This window comes from Helianthus annuus, chromosome 1 (assembly GCF_002127325.2).
Source record: "Helianthus annuus cultivar XRQ/B chromosome 1, HanXRQr2.0-SUNRISE, whole genome shotgun sequence".
Lineage (NCBI taxonomy): Eukaryota > Viridiplantae > Streptophyta > Magnoliopsida > Asterales > Asteraceae > Helianthus > Helianthus annuus.
This window is the reverse complement of record NC_035433.2, coordinates 117,189,044-117,198,364: the sequence shown is the minus strand read 5'-3', so window position 1 is coordinate 117,198,364 and position 9,321 is coordinate 117,189,044. Positions and strand designations below refer to the sequence as shown.

The 9,321-nt window shown below is 38.3% G+C and overlaps 1 long non-coding RNA gene across 1 annotated transcript; it reads left to right on the top strand.

Annotated features, from left to right (window-relative positions):
* The first annotated feature begins 5,511 nt into the window (after positions 1 to 5,511).
* Positions 5,512 to 6,310, top strand: LOC110938269. Its single transcript, XR_002591339.2, has 4 exons — positions 5,512 to 5,637; positions 5,753 to 5,917; positions 6,004 to 6,108; positions 6,214 to 6,310. It is a non-coding gene; the product is annotated as an uncharacterized LOC110938269 (long non-coding RNA).
* Positions 6,311 to 9,321: the final 3,011 nt, after the last annotated feature.

The following is a 9,321-nucleotide window of genomic DNA, read 5'->3' as shown; positions in this document are numbered from 1 at the left end:
GAATCACATGCAGATTTGAATTTGCCTTTCCCACCAATTGAAACAGTGTTTTCCTCATTACCCTAAAGGTCACAATTTATATTCCAACAAGTTGTCCACTTATAGTTTTGGCATATGAATTTAATACGTATTAAAAAGATGTAGAGTGTATTCCATTTCCGAACACACGACTCAAGAGCTAGGCAATACCACTTACACGATTCTAAGCAAAACTAATCTTATGATTTGGTTCAAAAATGTATAAATGACTACCATAACAAAGCTTTTTCACCTCTTTTTGTTAAAAAAGCTGACTAAATGACTACCATAACAAAGCTAACGTATTCGACTTCCATATGCGTCTTATCAATTTTACACAAACTACTGTTAGCAAACATCTAAAGATCACGATTCACCAAAACATTATATAAAATTTGTATTACGAAAACAAATTGAAGATACTTTGCTTTTGAAACCCTACCAAACAACAATCCTTTCACACACCACTTTTATATCCAACTGTATAGAAATCATAACCCTAACAACAAAAACTATGCATTTTCCATCTAGCCAATTGAATCCAATTCATACACTCGTCACACATAATCCACAAGAAACAAATCGAAACAATCGATCAAAACAAGAAACACACAAATCAACATAAATCAAATAAACGTACATCAGGATCCAAAACAAAGGAATGCATACCGCTATCGCCAATCAAGAGAAGCTTGACGAGGTAATCGTAATCCGCTCGAGCTCTAGCAGGTGGAGCCGCCATTTTGGTTGATTTATAATAATAAGATTGAACAAAACCCTAGAAAACTGGCAACTCCGTCTGATCTTCTTCCTCTGATGATACAGGAGATAAACAAAATGTATAGATATAGAGATTTGTATGTATATTTAATAGATCGGAATGAAATGAGAGAGATAAAGAGAGAGATCTAACAAATGTGCGGGAGGAAGATGAGATGCGGAGCCTCTCTGGACATCAGCACTGGTCGAGCCTTCAAATTCAATAATTCTTTTTATTTATTTCATACACTTTTTTTCGGTTTTATCTCACTCGATGATTTCTGATTCCTACACCCGTTAGGATTTTGCCACGTGTTCTTTTGTTGCTTATATTTTCTTTTTTAACAGTTAACAGAATAAATTCCGAGCATTCTCGAGGCACACACTAGACAAACGGAGTACTCCGAGAGTAACTCGAGTCCACCACCAATTCCGGGGAAAACCCGGTAACCCCACCCACCCGTAGGCACGACATTGAAATTACCGGTAAAACCCGTTTGACTCAAAAATCAAACTCAGGTTTCCCTGTGTCTCCTATCATTGCCCACCAGTGTCTCACTCTGCACCAAGTGAGAGTTGAACCTGCATCTCTCAAGAGAAATGCAAACTCTCCACCACTTGATCTAGAGATCATTGACGTTGCTTATATTACTTGCAAATTTTGAACATTTAAATGTATTTATATTTCTTTCCTCTTAAATAAATGTATTTATCAGTTATTTATTCATACTATATTATTTATTAATCGAAACCGGCCACCACCACCACTCGCCGGCCACTATCACCACCGACCACCACCACCACCTCTCACCACCACCACCACCGCCGGCCACTACCACTGTCGACCACCAACACCGGCCACCACAACCGTCCGCCGCCACCACCACCACCACTCACCATCACCTCTCACCACCAACAACGCCGGCCACCACCACTACTCATCACTACCACCGGCCACCACCACCGACCACCACCACTACTCACCACCACCACCACCACTCACCGGCCACCAGAACCTCTCACCACCACCGGCCACCACCACTACTCATTCGCCACCACTCACCACCACCACTCATTGGCCACCACCACCGACCACCACCACTACTCACCACCACCACCACAACTCACCGGCCACCAAAATCTCTCACCACCACCACTCACCGACCGACCACCACCTCACTCACCACCACCTCTCACTCACCACCACCACTCACCGGCCACCACCACTACTCATCACTACCACCGGCCACCACCACCGACCACCACCTCTCACCACCACCGGCTACCACCACCTCTCACCACCACTCACCGGCCACCACCGCTACTCACCACCACCACCGGCCACCATCACTACTCACCCCCACCACTGGCCACCACCACTACTCACCACCACTACCACCAGTACTCACCACCACCACCACCACCACTCACCGACCACCACCACCTCTCACCACCACCACTCACTGGCCACCACCACCACTCACCGGCCACCACCACTACTCATTACCACCACCACTCACCACCACCACTCACCGGCCACCACCACCTCTCACCATCAACTCTCACCAGCACTACCACCACCACCTCTCACCAGCACCACCAGCACCACCACCACTCACCACCACTTCTCACCGGCCACCACCACAACCACCACCACTTACTGGCCAACCACCACCCACTACAAAAAAAAAAATGCCATTTAGTGGCATACATTTTTAATGGCATTTATGTTTTATGTCACTAATTTAGATTTCTAGTGGCATTTTAAGTATCTATATATGTAAGTAACACATATTTTTAGTGGCATTTAGTTTTTATGCCACTAATGTAATTACACTCCCTCTAAAAATTCCCCTCGTTAAAACTTTTCAGTTTCCCTCTTGTATTTTTAGTTAGAGTAAACTGCCATTTTGGTCCATATGGTTTGGCCAGTTTTGTCATTTTAGTCCAAATCTCAAACTTATTACATCTGGGTCCCTGTGGTTTGCATTTTGTTGTCATTTTAGTCCAAAATTCAAAAACCCCACTTTTTTTTACAGTTACAACCTTCTATTTTGTCCTTTAGTGCAGGGGCATTTTGGTCCATGTTAATTTATTATAACATTCCAATAATTAATAACATCATCTTCAAGAACATCATCAAACTTCATCATCAAAACCCAGAAAATCCAGAAAATCAAGAACATCATCTTCAAGAAAATCAAGAACCCAGAACAAAACCAGAAACCATCACAAAAATCAAAATACAGACAACAACAAATCAAAACAAAAATCGATTTGTAAAAAGAAACGAGGCTCAGATCTATATCTTCAAGAACAATCATCATCATCAAAACCTAGAAAATCCAGAAAATCAAGAACATCATCTTCAAGAAAATCAAAAACTGATTTGTAAAAAGAAACGAGGCTCAGATCTGTATCTTCAAGAACATCATCAAACATCATCATCAAAAACCAGAAAATCCAGAAAATTAAGAACATCATCTTCAAGAAAATCAAAAACCGATTTGTAAAAAGAAACGAGGCTCCAACAACAAATCAAAACCGCCATGGCTGCAAACAGAGGTTGCAAGCGCACTTGCCCTCCTCCGATTCTGCCACGCCAAGCTGCGGAAAATCTCAAATGTTGACCAAATTTTGACTCGGATTAGGTGAAATCATCACAGCCTCGTGGTGAATAAAAGGACTGGGTTCAAGTTTTGATCATCCTGTTTGTTACAAAATCACCCTCAACCACCTAAAACATTAACAAAATCACATATCATCATCCATCATCTCAATCCCTTAAAACTAAAAGACAAAATAGGAGGTTGCAACAGTCAAAAATAGGGTTTTTAAAATTTGGACTAAAATGGCAACAAAATGCAAACCACAGGGACCCAAATGTAATAAGTTTGAGATTTGGACTAAAGTGGCAAAACTGACCAAAACCACAGGGATCAAAATTGGAGTTTACTCTTTTAGTTATTTTCTTCATCTCAAAATTTATATTTCCCTCCCAATAAACCCTAATTCCCTCCCTCCCCAATTTACGCCTTCACTCTAGTAACTGACTAACCCTCTTCTCGCAACATGTTTCCTCTTATTCTCTGTACTTGCTCCCTCGTTCTAGTACCGGGCCTCCTTGCTTCCATCAACCTCCGATTAGGGCTGAATCTTAGATTAGGATGGCCAATCTCCGATTAGGGCTCCAGTTCAGTAGTTCCACGCCTCACCGCTTCTACTCAGGTAAGCAATTTATATAATCTTATTGCTTTTGGTGCTCACAATTAGTTTGAACAGTCACTTTCTAAACAGTACACGTGTTATCTCTTATGATTGAACAACGAGCAGGTTTCGTTCATTGTTTCGAATTCTTTGTGTTTAATACAGAATAGAAACTTATTGTTTTTAGGATTCATTAGTTTGGCTCATATTTAATTTAAATGATGACTGTTGATCAAATCTGAAAATTGCTTTTAACATGGACAAATTACAAAACTGGATAAAAAGAAAGATAAAATTCAAAGCTACTAGTACCTTAGCTATTTCGGTTGGACAAAAAAGGGTAACTTTTGATTAAAAATTAAAAAAATTGGGTAAAAGTTTTTTGGGGTGAGGCCTGAGGGGTAACTATTTGCTTTCCATCGGGTTATTGACATATGATTTATATGCATCTCTTGAAAGTATTCTCTAGTTTATTATTTTCAGTGGCATGCTTTAGATCATTTGTTTAAAGGATAATAAAATTTAAAGGATCATTGAACCTTGCACATCCCTGGAGAAGGTCACCTTTTGAAATGTACCTGAATAACATTGATTATCTTGAGTGGTATACAATTTGGTTGATATTCTACCTATATTTAAAGCTAGTTTTTACCCGTTAGTGATTGAACATAACTTGAAACGACCCATTCATTAAGTCAATGGGTTTAAATTAGGGATGAGCTCGGTATCGACCGATACCGAACCGGTACCGTAACCAAAAGTACCGATACCAAAAATCCCCAAAAGTAGGTACCGGTACCGTATATACCCGGTACGGTACGGTTCGGTACCAGTATTTGAGGGTAAATACCGGTACCGAACCGGTACCGAAAATGTCAAAAGTCATTACCAAAAATGTACCCGGTTCGGTACCAGTACCGGGTACCATTTACTCATCCCTAGTTTAAATTGCCACCGTTGAATATTTGCCACCTTGTCTTTTTGAGTTTTCCTTCAATTTGTATGTTTAGTATGTTAAGATTATTTGTACAAGAACTTTACCCTATCTTTTTTTGTAGTTGTGTTTGGTATTAAAAAGATTATATTAGTTAGGGTTGATTGTGTTTGGTATATTAGATAGAATATCTTAGTTAGGTTTATTGTGATTTTGTTGATATGGCTGTGTGCAGAGATTAGAAAGGTGATGTAAATGCTAGTTCACGGATGCTTCTATAAAAGAACAAAGCTATCAACATCGTAAGTCACTTATTCATTAGTGGAATCTATAGGTCACAACCGATTTTTCTTACATGTTACGCTAGTGATTTGGGTCGATTTTGTTTAAACTCGGGTACACACTAATTTCTCGATCAGGATCGCGAACCCATGTCGTTCGGGTCGCTTTTATACCCGTTTGAGTTTTAAATAACTGATGAATGTCGAGTTTTGCGCAATGCCTTTGGGTATGTTTTCTACTTATCTTACTGTTTTTTGTGTTGATTTTTTCATATATCATTAACCTTAAAAGGGTCGTATTTTCTACTTCTCTTTAGTTACACAAGTTCTTGTTGCAACCTCGAGGTTTTAAACCGCTTGCAAGTAGTGGTACCGAGAATATAGATAAAGTGTGTCCCTTGAAAGTAAAGAAAGTGATTGGAAAGATTAAGGTTGAAGGTATGGTATTTAACTCATTTTATTAAAATTAATCGTCTTTTTAACTTTAATGATACAAAAATATTATGTTCTTTATTAACTCAAAGTCGATGTGCATTCGCGCATAATTTTGCAGTGAGAAAAGTAAGAATCATCCCACAAAGAAAACTCAAGGACACATACTCTCAGCTAAGTGCTATATATGTGCAAGCAGGAGTCGAGTACATCCGACACGTATCTTCACTTGTAAAAAGCAAAATTAACAAATTAGGAATCTCTTCATTCTCGCTTTCGTGTGAAGGTTTGTTCTTTACTTATAATAATAATCTAATAAAAAAGAATTTTCAAATTTTCATAGGAAATTTAGAAAATGGTGTCCTGTTGCAGAACCGGTGACATGCTTATTGCAACTTAAAAGCTCTGAAGAACATATAGAAACGGAATCAACCTTGGCATTTGTTTGAGGCCTGGAACCGGTGATTCCCATGACTTGTAAGTCCTCGTAAAATAAAAAAAGATAATTAAAAACTTACTAATTCGTCTGTCATGTGTTAAAATAGTTATATACTAACTTTTTAATATTGTATGCGACATTAGTTTCCCGGAGAATCAAGCAGATGCCCTTTTGCTAGAAGTGCAGGGTGAGAAGAGAATTATCCAGTGTCGTGCAGTTATTCTTTCATCCTTACATGATAATCTTGTAAGTTTAAAGTACATTTGTCAGTATAAGTGTAATATATAAATGAAATTATCAATTTGATTTATGATAATATGGTACGCAGAATGATAGAATCAAATGGTGGCGAATTTACCATGAAGACAACGAATGCATAGGAAAGGTTCAGCTTTCCATCACCAGTACGGTTACATCCAATGAAACTACTAACCTCAAGGTTTGAAATCATATACTTTTTTTTCTATGGTTTTTGCTCTAGGTTGTTTCACAATGTTAATTCTTTTCATAAATTCGACAGTGCGGGCCCATTGTGGAAACGCTTGCGTACGATTTACTATTGGAGTCTGCCATGCGTGCACAATCGTTCCATGCGCGTAATTTATGCGTTGTTGAACCTTGGAAATGGTTGTTGACTGAGTTTTCTGATTATTATGGAGTTTCAGAATCGTACACTAAACTCAGGTACTTAAGAGTTCTACATTTTCCTTAATCACAACCTTTATGTTCTACATTTGTATTAATTATCTCATCATCTTACAACAATTTTAGGCATCTTTCACATGTAATGAATTTTTCTACACCTATAAAAGACTTCTTAGAGCCCATTTACGAACTAAAGTATCAGTTCTAAATGATGAATGTCGAGTTTTGCGCTTTTATACCCGATTTGAGTTTTAAATAACTGATACTTAGTTAAAATATATATGTGTTTTGTTTTTGTAGGATGATTATGTGTTGCTGCCAGACAAGATGGGAAAATATTAGTCTCTAGTCTGTCCGTTGATCACAGTTTTGATGTCGGAGCGTCTGTGGATACAACCTCGGTCACGATGATTATTTAACTCACAAGAAGATTGTGAAAGAGATTCATGAACACAATGATGTTTTGAGTTTTTATTCATACACTTGTTAGTTTATTTGGGTTATATGTTTGATCATTAGACTTAGATCGACACTTATTAGCCATTTGGAATCTTTGAAAGATTGATTGAACTTTTAAATGAAGTGATTATTTTATGATTTCTACATTTTACAATTTTGTTTTTATTTTTTAATGTAAATAATTGATAATTGTAATTAATTCAAATTAATATGATAAACGTCAATGGCATTTAATTTGATGTGATTTTTGTGGCAAAAAATATGCGTCACTAAAAGCTCAAAAATTTGTACTGGCAGATAAAAAAGTGCCACTAAAAGCCTAAAAACTTTGTGCGACATATTAAAAAAGTGCCACTAAAAGGCTTTAGCGTCAACGCTTCTTGTGGCACATTTTTTGTGTGCCGTCCATTCTTACAAGGTTCTTTAGTGGCACTTTCTTGTTTTTCTGTGACACTTTTTGCATAATGGCATTTTTTTTTGTAGTGACCCCTCACCGGCCACCACCACTACTCACCACCACCACTGACCGGCCACCACCACCACTCACCACCACCACCACCACCCACCACCACGTCTCACCACCACCACCACCACCACCACTCACCGGCCATGATTAAGCGGGTCAATAACCTAGTGTTATTGTAAAACTCTAGCAAATAAACTTCCTATAACACTTATGTTTTACGACTCAAATATCAAGTGTCATATTACGGGGTATTATAATAATACACCATAATGATTAAGCGTCCTATAAAGGTTAAAGTTATAAGACCCTAGTGTCAAGTGTCCTATTAGGTTATGTTACAATAGAACTCTAGCGAATAAGCGTCCTATAAAACTGATGTTTTATGACTCAAATATCAGGTGTCCTATTATAGTGTATTATAATAACACCATAATGATTAAGCGTCCTATAAAGGTTAAATTTATAAGACCCAAGTGTTAAGTGTCTTTTTAAGTTATATTATAATAAAACTCTAACAAATAAGCGTCCTATAAAACTAATGTTTTATGACTCAAATATCAAGTGTCCTATTACTGTGTATTATAATAACACCACAATGATTAAGCGTCCTATAAAGTTTAAAGTTATAAGACCCAAGTGTCAAGTGTCCTATTAAGTTAAGTTCTAATATAACTTCGACTAGAAAGGGTCCTATAACACTAAACATTTATGACTTAACTACAACGTGTCCTATTAAGTTATGTTATAATAGGAACCCAGATGATCAAGTGTCCTAATACAGTATCACATAATGGGACACTAACAATTAAATGTCTTATAAAGTACTTTATTAGGATCTACATTTTAAGTGTCCTATTAAATTATATGATAATAGGACCCCAAAAAATCATCCATCCTATTAAATAGTTTTTTAGGACACCGGTTTAGTAGAGTATATTATAAAAGGACCCCAAAAGTTCATTAGTCCTATTAAATAGTTTTTTAGGACCCTCTTTTACAAGCGTCCCACAGAAAAGGTCCTAAAAAGCCATTTTTGTTGTAGTGGATGGACAATGGATGATGGTGGTGGATGATGGTGTTATGGTGGTGGTGGGTGGTGGATGAAGTGTGAGAGAGGTGGTGTGCCAAGGGATGAGAGAGAATGAAGCCAAGCTCCTCTATTTATAGGCTGAACAGAAGGCTGGACACGGCCCCGTGTCCGCTGGACACGGCCCCGTGCCCGCCTGACACTCTCTCTCCTCATTAATTGTAATTGCGAATTACAATTAATGCGCCTGCTGTACTTTCACCACGCCCCCGTGCTCGCTGGACACGGCCCCGTGGTGGGCAATGGAAGCTTCTACTGGTTTGTCTTTTCTGCTGCTTCCTGGGCACGCCCCCGTGTTCGCTGGACACGGGGCGTGTTCAGACTCTGTTTCTTCTCTTTTGCCTTGGGAGATGCCGTTGAGGGTCCGGGCAGTCCACTTTTGTTCCTTTTCCTGTATTTATGGTAGAATTAGTAGTCTTTCTGCTTCTTTTGTGATTTTGAGCTCATTTCATCCTGAAAATACAAAAGGAAGACAAAAACACTATTTTTCCAACATTAGTACTAAAAAAGGGTTAGTTTTATGCCTTAATTGATGTGTTTTATATGTTGCATTTTACACACATCAAATACCCCCACACTTGAACTTTTGCTTGT